We start from the raw sequence: 14,102 nt of genomic DNA, 5'->3' as shown, positions 1-14,102 counted from the left end.
ATGCAGCCATTGAATATCAGGGTTAGAACCAAAATTCTCCATTATCCAAGAACCAATGAACTACCAAGGTAAACAATTTAAGCTTCTAATTAATTTTGGTAGTACTCATTTGTTCATATTGCCTTGCTACTTGCAAAAGTTGAATCTAGACTAGAGAAGTGGTAAACCAATGCAAGTCGAATTGGCTAATGTGGGAAGATGCTTCTCACACCACCACCACGAGGCATACAACATTTAGTTTCATCTGGATGGTAGCACAATTGAATGTAGATTAAAAGTCTTGCTTGATTTGGCAGAAATTTTCCTCGTTCGTGAAGTGGATCAGAAATTGAGCTGATATGACATGCACAACCTATTGCAAAAAGAGGGCCTACAAAATGTATATTCGTGAGGCCATTGAGCTTAAGGAGCAATTGAGATAGCTCTTGGAGAAGAAGTTAATTTAACCCAATGTATCTCCTTGGGGTGCTCTTGTGCTTTTTCAGAAGAAGAAGGATATTACCTTGAGGTTATGTATTGATTATTAGGGATTGAATCAGTTAACAATTAAAAATGAGTACGTGATCCCCAAGGTAGACGAGATTTTGGATCATCAATATGGTGCTCAGATATTCACAAAGATTGATATGAAATTTGGGTACCATTAGATCAGAATTAAGGACCAAGACATTCCAAAGACTACCTCCAATGTAAGGTATGGACATTACAAGTTCACGGTAATGCCCTTTGGTCTTACAAATACCTTTGCAATTTTTAATCAAACTAATGCAAGAAATTTTCAGAAAACATTTGGACAATCTTGTTCTTGTGTTCTTTGATGACATCTTGGTTTATTCAAAGAATGCTGCCAATTATGAGAAGCATGTATGGAATCTCAACTAATCCATCCAAAGTGAAAGCTATCAATGATTGGCTAGAGCCAAATACTGTGAAAGAAATTTTGAGGGTTTCTTGGTTTGACAAGATGGTACCTAATATTTATTAAAAAATACACCAAGATTACCTCCCCCTAACAACACTTCTCAAGAAAGGCATGATTTTAATTTTTAAATGGACTCTAATGTATCAGAGTGCCTTTGACAAACTCAAAGTTACCTTGGTAACTAACCTAGTGCTAAAATTTCTAGAGTTTGGCAAACCCTTTGAGGTTATCATCGATGCACGTGGATTTACAATTGGAGGGATTCTTATGTAGGAAGGCCAACCTTAGATTATGAGTCTTGAAAGTTAAAACCTCATGAGAGGAATTATGTAGTTGATGACATGGAACTTTTAGCTATTACTTACACATTGAAATTATGGATCTACTACCTACTTGGGTAGAGATCCACTCTAGTGACACACCATAAAAGTATGAAATGGATATTTACCTAAAAGGATCTCAACATGCGTCGAAGGAGATGGATGCAGATCTTGTAATAATTTGACTTTGAGATAAAGTACAGGTCTATGAAGGAGAATGTGGTTGCTAATGTTCTTAGTTGGAAAGCTTCTTTATTAACAATAGCTATGATCTCCAACTCATTGCATGCTAAGATAAAGAAGAAGATCGGGACATATGAGTTCTTCACCCTAATTATCACCCTATTAATGTAGAAGAGCAAGAGCCCTCAAGAGCAAGAGCCCTCAAGAGTTAAGGAAGGTTCAAGAACACAAAATTGTTAACAATTGCATGTATGCTCCTCAAGAGGGTGAGATCAAAAAAAGAATCTTGATTGAAGCTCACGATAGCCTCATTGTAGAACATCCTAGTTATTGCAAGATATCCTGGTTATTTGCAGGACATCTTAGGTTACGTAAAAACTTTTATGGTGGTCAAGAGGAGTTGTTTTTAGCCTAGATTGAAAAGGAATGTACTCAATCATGTACAACAATGCCTTACATGATAGAATATTAAGGTTGAATGAGTGAAAATGCCTAGGAAGTTGCATCCCCTCAACATTCCACAAATGAAGCAGGAATATATAAGTATGGAATTTATCACTTATTGTCATTAGTAAGCGCATGCCATGACCCTATATTCGTAGTGATAGATAGGCTGACTAAAGTTACACATCTGATTCTAGTAAAGAAAATCTTTTATAGCATTGCCAAAGTGTTTTTGCACAAAATATTTCGAATTCATGGATTTCCTTGCATAATGATCAGTGATAGAGATGCCAAATTGCTTATAAGGCCTCTCTCATCGAAGTATTAGGATGAGCCCATTTAAGGCATTATATGGGGACAAGGATGTCTTACACCCTTAAATTTGTCAGATCCATTGATCAAAGTGGAAATCTCAAAGAAAATGCTAAATTAGATGGATCATCAGATGCAATCCATAAAGAAAGATATCAAGGCTACTCAAGATAGGCAAAAGCAATATGATGTTGATCCGAAGAGATTTACTAAGGAGTTGGAGCCCACTTGTTTTGAGCAAGCACTTGGAAATAAAAAATGGGAAGATGCCATGAATGAGGAGATGGCATCATCGGATGCAAATACAACGTAGGAGCTAGTGCCATTGCCTAAGGAAAAGAAGGCAATTAGATGTAAGTGGGTGTATAAGGTCAATTAGTGAGTGTATAAGGTCAATTAGATGAGTGTATAAGGTCAATTAGATGTAAGTGGGTGTATAAGGTCAATCATAACTTATATGGATTAGTGAGAGCAGGTATAAAAGGCAAGATTGGTTGCCAAGGGTGTAGTCCTATGGCAATGACTATGAGGGGATATTCAGCTTGATTTGCGAGAATGAAATCTGTGAGAGCTATGATTGTTATGGCTACAAAACGAAGGGTTGGTCTTTACATCAGTAAAAAATGCTCTCTTGCATGGTGATTTGTGAGAAGAACTATACATGATGATATAGCCACCAGGTTATGAGAGTGATGCACACCTAGATTTTGTGTGTAGGTTACACAAAGCCTTGTATGGCTTGAAGCAGAGGCACCTAGAGCATGGTTAAACAAGATCGGGAAGTAGCTTGTTACCATTGGATTTTAGATATCCACCAATGTATATTTTCACTTTATGTGAAAAAGATAGATAGAGGGGTCATGCTGTTAGTCATTTATGTGAATAACTTTATCACTAGTGATAGTGATATTAACAAATTTGATGTCAAGAGGCTTTTGAAGCAAGTGATTGATAATCAAGTCATTTATGTGGATGACTTGATTATCACTGGTGATAGTGATGATATATATGATGTCATAAGGCTTTTGAAGTTAAAGGGTGAGCTACGATATTTCTTGGGTATAGAGGTGGTGAGATCATCTCATGGCATTTTGTTATTATAGAGGTAGTATGGCTTTTGAAGTTAAAGGGTGAGCTACGATATTTCTTGGGTATAGAGGTGGTGAGATCATCTCATGGCATTTTGTTATTATAGAGGTAGTATGGCTTGACATTATTTACAAGTATGGTATGACAAACTATAAGCCTATTTCAGTGCCATTAGAGTAGAACAAAAAGCTTTTCACAAATACAGGAGAGCTTTTGGAGGACCCCACTATGTACAGGCGCATAATGGGTAGCTTGATCTACATGATCATTACTAGGCCAGACTTGAGTTATTTGCCAAACTTGAGTTATGCTATCTACATGTGCATAGTGGGGGTAGCTTGATCTACATGATGATTACTAGGCCAGACTTGAGTTATGCTGTTAGACTTGTGATTTAATTTATGCAAGCCTCTAGGAAGCTACACTTGGATGTGGCTAGATAAATTCTCAGGTACATAAAGTCCACAATTGATTATGGAATTTTTCATGAGGTTGGCATAGAGATACAACTACATGGTACATAGATGCTTTTTGGGTTGGTCGTGTCATAGAGAGGAGATCTACTAGTAGCTATATGTTTTCTTTTGGGAGTGTTGTTGTGAGTTAGAGTAGTAAGAAACAATCGATAGCATTTGAGTACAGAGGTAGAGTATAAGGACACTGCTATGGGTGGCTTATGAGGTAGCTTGGTTTTATAAGATACTTGGTGACATGGCTAAGCCCATGGATAGGGCTGTTGTCATTTATTATGACAACATGAGTATCACTTTGTGAGGGAGAAGGTTCTAGCAAGTGATGTAGATCTAGTACATGTCAACACAGAGGATTAGGTGGCTGACATCTTCACCAAGGCATTGGGAATTGAGGAAATAAACTAAGGGTGATGTTAATGATATCCTTTTCAAAAACGGTTTTATCAATATTGAGAAGTTTTTCTCTCGTCTTTAAATTTTGTTAAATGTTCATTCACATGGACCCTTTTTTTTGCATAGTTTCATTATCAAGTTGTCTTCTAAGAGGCAATTCTAACATTATTTTTATCTTGATACATACCTTCTAGAGTGTTCCAAGAAAGCATGAATGATATACAAGAGTAAATGTGTGGAACAATAGACCTCTTAACTAGCATGATGTGAATCCTGTCTTCTTTGGTCACAACAGTAATTTGAGGAACTTGTTGTTGGATCTATTGCCCCTGGTCCCTTTGAGGAGTAATGGGAGCAATTACGTAGGGCAGGGATCATCACCACTCACTTGACTCCATAAACCCTTTGTAACTAGGAAATTTCTGACCATACAACTCCATAGAGAGTAATTTAATCCATCCAATTTATCATCTTTGGAAAGAATAATAAACAAATCATTCATAGAATTGACGAAGATTGGAAAATTTGAGAAGAGAAGATGCTAAAATAAAGCTTGAACTCATGTCAGCCTACTGCTGCTATACTGGTGGTGATGAAACAATCTACAAAACTGCTAAAAATTAGTAGTAGATGGATGATTGTTAAAGGTGGAATCAGAAAATCCAAGAAGGTAGAATCGGACGATATTCTTGAAAGTAGGGTTAGTTGATCCAAAAATTTGAATTAGGTGATCCAATAAGTGGAATCGTTCGATCCCAAAAAGTAGAATTGGATAATCCTAGAAGTGGGTTCAGTCGAGCTAAGATCACCAAAGAACATGGAATTGCCAATTAAGTGGAATCGGCAAAGTAGGATCAGTGGATTGGATCATTGGAGTACTAAGAATCAAAGTGATTCCAATAGATTAAAGAGTGGTATTTGGTTGATCTATAAAATCAATGATTTAAGAGTTAAATTGGCCGATTACAAAACCTATAAACGATCACAGAATTGGGCGATTGCACCCAAAAAACGATCATGAAATCAATTGATTGCAAAACCTATGAACGATCACTAAATTGGGTGATTGCACTTGAAAACGATCCAAGATGAAGATGACCCAAGAAGCAGGAGATTCTATCTGCCACATATTGCAAGTGAAGCTCTCGAAACTGGATTTGGATCGTTTCACTGAGATCAAAATGATCTGACTGTGAAAAATGAGTTAACTTTTGTTGTGTTGGAATCGCTTGTAGAATAGCTTATAGATGCTAAATCCCTTATACAAATCAACTATATTGGAGGTGATTCTTGAAGGTAGAGGAGCCGATTCATTATGAAAATGCCTCCTTCATAGTACAGAGAGTGTAAGAGAGCTTCAATGGTTTCAATGGAAAGCTTGCAACACCATCGTGAAAGAGCTTCAACCTGAATTGAAGCCAATTGATAAAGACTAAATGAAATAAGCTATTGAAATCTTGAACACAAGCTATGGAAGCTTGTACACAGTGAATATGAAAACCAAAATGCAAGCTATGGAAGCTTTTACACACTGAATATGAAAACCAAAATGCAAGCTATGGAAGCTTTTACACAATGAATATGAAAACCAAAATGCAAGCTATGGAAAAGCTTTGCTCTAATACCACTATTAGATCTCACAGAATGGAGAGCTGGACTCACACACAGCCAGTGCTCAAAGATAAGAACAGTAGAGTGTGAGAGATATTTGCAAACTCAAAGGAGACAAATGAAGCTCTTTACAAGTATAAAGAGAGAGTATAAATGAGCAAGCAACCTAAATGAGCAAGCAACCTAAATGAACAGTAGAGTGTGAGAGATATTTGCAAACTCAAAGGAGACAAATGAAGCTCTTTACAAGTATAAAGAGAGAGTATAAATGAGCAAGCAACCTAAACTTTAAATGAGGTTGTTTATATGCTAGCTAACCTAAGGTGCCCGTTAACGCTTTGATGGTCATAGGAAAAAATCCAGTGGGACAAAAGTGCCCATGGCATACGACCAAATATTTAACAAATTTTGTTGTAAGTGTAGCAGTATTTACAAAAGAAGTATTTGGTAAGTTCCTGCTTTGCATGTAATCATGTTTAACGATTTATCCAAGATTGAGAGCTAGAAGCTAGATAAGAATAACTTCCAAGCATGGAATTTTAGGATGACCAACTGTCTTATACAGAAGGATATTGAGAGTTCACAGCAGGTGATGAAAGGAGCCAGAGATTGCTTTAAAAAATCCCACCCCACAAGAAGTTTAGGCATATAAAGCATGGCATGAAAGAGCTAGAAATGTGCTATGTTGGTTGTTTGTCAGTGTGATAGACTCTAAAATTATGCATATATAGGATTCACAAATGCTTAAGGAAGCTTGGAACACCTCAAGCTCGAAAGATGTAGCTAAAGATCAAGTTGCATAACTAGAGAGAAGCTGAGTATAAATGATAATCGGTGAAGGTTAAAGGGCTTGCAAATGCCTTTGCTTCTATTGGGTCACCAAGATGATATGGTATCAGTAACCTTAATCGTCTTGACAAGGAATATAATAAGTTCAAACCTCCATTATGTCATTGGTGTTTTTGAGTCACAAAGTCAAGCTTTGTAGTCATAATCAATATTTTTGAATCATGGTTGTGAGGAAACTTTTACTCATGTGTGAACTTTATTTAATGTTGCATTTATGCTCATGTTTTTGAGTCATGATTTTACAAGGAAAGTGTTTCTATTGTAATAATCTTGGTCATGTGATCAGATAATGTAGATCGAAGGAAGCAAAGGGAAGAATGGCACTTTTTGAAGCCTTTGAAAAAGGACTTTGAGAACAATGCTAAAGTGTGCAAAGGTAGAGTATTCCTTAGCATAATGCTTTATGGATCATCGATAATGGAGAATGCCAACATATTACCAAGAAGTTAAAAAGGGCTACTATCCCTCAAGTTTGTGGTGGAGTCCATCTTGGTGGTGTTGAAAATGATACCAAATCCCAACCACCAAAGAAGTTTTTTTCAATTTTGAATCTCCTCATTCCATGACTACTTCTATTGAACCACTTAAAATATTGAAAGCATTTATTCCTTACCTTATATACATGTTTGAACCAGATTATCCACACGAACCCACACTGATTCTTCTCCTGTAGTACTTGCATATTTGCATTTCTCTAGTGTATGCACTTTTTTATTTCCATTTTCTAGCTACATGCACTCACTATTCACAATGAGCCCCAATGCTTCGCTAGACACTAATAAGTAAGAATCTTAAGCCGACTCTCCCATGGTGATTATAGTTTGCAAAGCTCTCATGTTAGCCTCCATTTGAATTAGGTATATTATTACTTTATCATTTTTGCAAGAAAAACTTGTGTGTGTGTGTGTGTGTGTGAGAGAGAGAGAGAGAGAGAGAGAGGCCATGTGTGTCTACATGTACATGTGGATTATAACTTTTTGTTTCTCTATTCTAGTTCAGGTTCTTATCCCTCGACTACCACCATGTCAACTTTTCTTACACCTAAAATTAAACCAAGTAAACTAAAAGTGTTTTACAATACTGTTGAGGATTTCCATGCAGAGTATGGCCTAAGCATGGTGGGTGTAAACCCTTGTCACCTCACATTAGTTGATGTACCTGATAGTCTATGGCTGTTAGTCTTCAAATAAAGCATAGAGACAACCTAAAGAAAATGTGAACGTTCACATGGTCAAGTTTGAGTTCCACCACCAGGACTTGATTACACTCTATAGGAAAGTGTACCAAAAAGTAGAAATCACAAACAAGGAGTTGTGCCTTGCATTTTCCAAAGGCTTTGCTTATGAATATAGTAAGTACCAACAAGAGATGTGCATGGGCATATTATGCTATCGATGTTATGAAAACCATGTGAATACAACAAAGAAAAAATTGGATACAAAGCTTCACAAGTGGTCAAGTCATAACTAGGAAAATGTTATCTATTTATTGCCATAGAGGTGTATACATAATCTAAAGCTCAGAGTAGTGGCTACTACTATGATGAAGAGATAAGTGAAGAGAAAGAGTTTGTAAATGCTATCTTGTTGGATAGAAAAGAGGTGCTAGAGCAAGCAATGAAGGAATTGGATAAAGCAGCTACAATGCTTGAAATAGCAAGGTGCAAAATGTATCACAGTGAAGCCACCCTTACAATGATGAACCAAGTGAATAGGGACATAGCTAGCACTATAGAAGCCTTAGAAAACATAAAAAATGCATTGGAAAAACAAATGCTACAAGTTAAAGTAGAAACTCTTAGACACACTCTAGAGTACATGGTATGGGACCAAGGGGCATTAAGGAACATCAAAGGGCACTAGCTACTGTAGAGGTATGTTTTTTTTCCTAATTGAATGTTGTTTGTATACTAGCATAGCTTATCATAAAGTCTGATTTTAAAAATGTGAATAGGGACATAGCTAACGAAGCCTTAGAAAATAAAAAATACAAACAATGCATTGGAAAAATGGATGTTGCAAGTTAAAGTAGAAACTCTTTGGACACACTCTAGAGTACATGACAGGTGGACCATGGGGAATTAAGGAACATCAGATGGCACTAGCTGCTCTGCTATTGTAGAGGTATGTTATTTTCCTAAGTGAATGTTGTTTACATACTAACATAGCTTATCATAAAGTCTGATTTTTAAAAATTGCATTCCTCAAGAAGAAATTCATATGTGGCGATGAAGTTGTAAAGAAAACCCAAAACATTTGAGAAAATGGTAGTGCATGTGGAGAGGGGGGGGTGTTGGCATTGTTGCCTCACATCACATGTTGAGAAATATATAACCATGGAGCACACGTAAGGTAACGAGTGAGTGCTAATCTAGCAAATAACCACATGAGCAAGTATGAAATATCCCACATGAGCTAATGAAGCCAAGTTGTACTAACCTCATATAAAAAGGGTCATTTTTAATTAATCAAATTAAGCAATCTCCAAGGTTGCATAAATATGACGCACCTATAGAACTTATTAACACTCACTTATAGAACTTAATAGCACTCACTTGCACTAGCACTACTGTTAAGGTTTAAATCTAGCTTGCCAACTCGATAGATTCAGCACAACTAGCACTTATAGAACTTAATAGCATTCACTTGCACTAGCACTACTATTAAGGTTTAAATCTAGCTTGCCAACTCGATAGATTCAGCACTTGACAACACTTGCTAGCACTTACTACCACTACCAATACTATTAGTGCCTTTAATCTATTTAGCACTAACTAGCACTTGCACTTACTAGCACTTAATAGCCCTTAAACTGCCACTATTGAGGTTTTTAATATCTTTGCCAGTTAGCACCATCACTTGCTAACACTACTAGCTTTTATTGCCCTACTAGTAGTATTATTAGTGTCTTCAATGTAGTCAGCAGCAGTAACTAGCACTTATTGCCCACTAGCACTTCCTATTAAGGTTTTTAATATGTTTGCCAACCAATGAGCACTTCTAGCACTTACGATTGAGGTTTTTAATATTTCGCCATTCAATTAGCACTTGCTTTCACTTACTAGCACTTACTGCCCCCTAGCACTTACTATTGAGGTTTTTAATTTGTTTGCCAATTAGCACTTAGTAGGACTTTCTGTAGCATTTTCTAGCACCAGCACTTGCTAGGACTTGCTAGCAATTACTAGAATTTTCTAGCACATTTTAGGTCTTACTAGCACTCATTTGCCACTAGCAATCATTGACACTAGCAATCATTACCACTAGGAGTGCTATTAAGTGTTTCAAGCTAGTTATCTCTAACTAGCACCAACACTGGCCATCACTTACTAACATTACCTTGAAGCCCTTACTACCACTAGTAGCACTATTAAGGTTTTTAATTTAGTTGGTACTCTACACCAAGCACCGTAAAAGAAGATAAGTGATACAAAGCTTGCATGACTAGTAGGTGAACTTTTGGAATGTCGGACGCCGCCATCCTTGGGCATGCAGCCATGCTTTGACCTTTTGGGCATGTCTACCTTAGTTGTTTAGTACGAATGTAGGCTCATTTTGTGCCTTGGAGGGAGATGCTAAGCATGGTTATTTGAATTGGCGCATTTGTGGCTCCTATTACGTTGCTAGATATTCACCCCGGTTACATAATCTCAAGAGAGGTTTTTATGTGCTCTCTCTCTCTCTCTCTCTCTCTCTCTCTCTCTCTCTCTCTCTCTCTCTCTCTCTCTCTCTCTCTCTCTCTTTCTCTCTCTCTCTCTTTTCTTCTCTTCTATTCTATTGCCCGCTCTCACTCTCTTTCTCTTCTTCTCTTACTCTCTCTCTCTCCAAATTGCATGTCAAGCGGCTGAAATCTCAACCCTCAAAAAGGAGCTGGAAGCCACTTCACAAGGCAAGCTTGAGGATGGAAAATTTCAGCCCTCCTTGATTGAAGAGCTGAATACCATCAAGGAACAAATGAGGATCATTTGAGAGGAGGAGGAGCAACATAAAGAGAAGACATCTTCATGGGTGGAGGTGATCACAGAGACACAAAAGAAGATGGACGAGGCGGAGAAATGGATCGAGGTCGCCAAGAAAGGGAAAGGTAAAGAATCGCCACCCATCCCCACTCCCACCATCATCAACATGACCCATCCCCACCATCATCAACATGACCCTTGAAGAGGAGCAAAGGAGGAAGACCCGGGCCTTACATGTACGAGTATCCAATCTAAAAGACCGTGATGATGCGGAAGGGGAAACCAAGGAGCTCTTCTCTATGATGGGCATTGAAGCCATGCAAACAAAGGCATGGAGAGTGGGAAAGAAGAGAGAAGGTAGTGGCGAATCTTCTAAGGAGAGAGCAATTATCATTCGTTTCCCCTCCATGGAAGCGAAGAAGAACTTCTTGAAGAGACGTCCTACACTCAAGAAGACGGGAATATTTCTTGGAGATGACCTCACACTCTCACAGCTTGCCCACACGAAAGAAGTTATGCCCGAGATAAGGGCAGCCCAAGAGAAAGGGAAAGTGGCCTTCTATAGAGATGGTAGAGTGGTGATTATGGAGAGGCACTCTTCATGACGGTGCGAGACCTATGGGACTACACTCAAAGTTGCTACTTGGAATTGTAATGGATCTCTACGCCTTGATGTAGGGGCTTTTGAGGATAGTTTCACTGGGAGGGACATCATCTTCTACTCTAAGATGCATCAGGCTCCTAGACAGTCCATGCCATATGTTAGTGGATACCAATGGGAGACAGCTTGTAGACAGGCGTAGACAGGAGACTCGTTCAGAGCATAGAGGACGGGGCTCAGGAGGAGTGGTAGTATTGTTTAGAGAGGAGCTGCAGAGACTGATACATATAATCTGCAGCAGAGATGAGTAGGCTAGGTACATGTGGGTTAGACTGAGGGCAGAGACGCGTAGATATCTCTACATTGCTATATGCTATTTTGCTCCTAGTACATCAGTGTATGCATCACCTAGAGGGTAGTCTCCCTTTTCTATTTTGGATGATGACATTTGGGAGTTCTCTAGGGATGGTGACATCATTCTCTTGGGGGACTTCAATGCTAGGACCGACAGTGTTTTATGATACCTCAGAGAAGATGTTGAGGGAGCTTGATGTTAGGGATATGGGCCTATCTAGACTCTCACAGGATGAGGAACACACTGAGTATAGGCGGTATTTGATAGACATGGGGACTGCACATGGATTGGCCATCCTGAATGGCCTACAGAGATTCCCGGCAGTAGAGCGGGCGGTCTCACTTGCTTTCCACATCAGCATGGTGCTAGTACAATGGACTATGTTATGGCTCAGCCCAGTCTCATTCCCTCTTTTCAGGATTTTATGGTAGGCACTAGGCCGGTTGGAGTAGCAGTGGATCATGCTATCTTGTCCTTCACTCTCACATTTTAGTTCAGCACAGTTCCATTGGGACAGGTCTCCACATACACTCGTTATACCTTTACAAGGGAGACTAACATCGTGTACACGGATGAGATATACAGACGCTTATGTGTCAAGGAGCCGAGAGGGCCATTAGATGAGCTCACTTAGATATTGATAGAGACGCTTCATGTTGTAGCATCAGAGGCATATCCCCATAGTCAGCCTACACGGAGATGATCCGGGAACATGCCCCAGAACAGCTGGCATGATGAGGAGTGCAGAGAGATGAGGATCAGATTACAGAGAGAGGTGCTCATGGGTGTTACCACTCACAGACACTCACGGATTACCTTCCGGCGCCTAGTGCGACGGAAGAAGAGGGCTTATCTTGCTCAGTTACAGTAGAGGGATTTGTATTAGTTATTTATGAGTTAGGACCTAGGCGAGGCATGGAGACTATTCCATGAGCATTTACCATCACCAACCATTACCTCCACAGAGATTTGGGGTGAGTATGCAGCATCCCTGTACACAGCACCAGGAGAGCCACCCATGCCAGACCCATCGAAGACATGTGCTTTCTTTACTGCTGAGATGGTAAGGAATCCTATTGACAAGATGAGGATTGGGAGAGCATATGATCATGATGGTTTGGTAGCAGAGCACTTTATTCATGCCAGAGATATGCTTGTAGAGCTTATTACTATGATGTTTAACCGAGCCATGTGTGAGGGTTTTCCTGAGACTTGGAATATGTCCACGATTGTGCTTATCTTCCAGTCAGGGGATCCCATGCTTGCTGCGAATTATCATACCATCATGATTGGTCACACATTGGCTAGATTATATTTATTGTTGCTTTGTGGATTTCCACAAAGCTTTTGACATAGTACCGAGAGCCAGACTGATGCGCAGACTACAAGAGATGGGAGTGCCCAACACAGAGCTGATTTGGAGAATCATGGCTTTATACAGGATAGTTGTGGGGCAAGTACGTACTACTCAGGGTATATTTGAGATGGTTCACTCCACTATTGGGGTGAAACAAGGCTGCCCCCTTTCTCCCACCTTATTTGGGATGTATGTGATGAGGTTTCGAACTATGTAGAGCGGGAGGGTGACAGAGGAGCACAGCTAGCAGCACAGCAGGGACATGGATTCTACTGTTATTGTATGCTGATGATATTGTGTTGATCTCAGATTCTCCAGAGGGGATGCAACATCATTTTGATGCATTTCACACGTTTGCACAGGATAGTGGATTGTCTGTTAACCTTGGTAAAACCAAGGTGATGGTGTTTAACACCATAGCGCAGTGGGTTAGGAGGTCAGCACCCACCTTTACATATGGTCAGGAGACAGTGGAGTATACAAATGCATATACTTACCTTGGTGTGGTTTTTAGTGGCCCACTATTTTCCTTGAGGAGAGCAGCGGAGACCAGATTGACCAGAGCTTATGCAACATTGGGGAGACTAGAGAGGATGTGTTCGCAGGTTCAGTTTCAAGAACCTCAAACAAAGCTCTAGCTCTTTGACACTTTGGTCACTTTAGCCATACTGTATGGAGTGAAGATATGGGGACCCTTGGCTCAGCTGGACACTAGGAGGACATGGATACAGCCGACACACGAGCTTGGTACGAAGATGGCTTTCTATAGAGATCATCTTCTCCAGCTCACGGAGGATGGGTTTGTGATTAGACCCAGCTACATGGATACTCATCTTTCTCATGGGGTACGGTGTGCTATTTTGGTGGTCAGATGCGCACATCCTCACACCAGTTAGAGATTGAGACTGGCAGGTCCAGAGGAGTACCAGCTAGAGATTGAGACTGGCAGGTTCAGAGGAGTACCACCAGCTGAGGCTAGGACTTGTCAATTGTGCCACATGGAGCCAAATATAGAGTTACATTACATATGTCACCGTCCAGTATATTATGAGATACGAGGCCGTTTTCACTGCCTGTTCAGAGAGGGTTTCGGACCACTTTCCAGAGTCATGAGATACCAAGATCAGAGATGCCTCGAATTATACTTGCTGGAGCTATGTAGACATAGAGAGGGTCTCTTGAGAGGGAGAGGATCAGAGAGGGAGAGACACCTACAGAGGCAGATTACAGACTTC

The sequence above is a fragment of the Cibotium barometz genome, chromosome 40, assembly GCF_041138505.1.
Source record: "Cibotium barometz isolate CiBa-2024 chromosome 40, ASM4113850v1, whole genome shotgun sequence".
Classification (NCBI taxonomy): Eukaryota; Viridiplantae; Streptophyta; class Polypodiopsida; order Cyatheales; family Cibotiaceae; genus Cibotium; species Cibotium barometz.
This window is presented reverse-complemented; position numbering follows the sequence as displayed.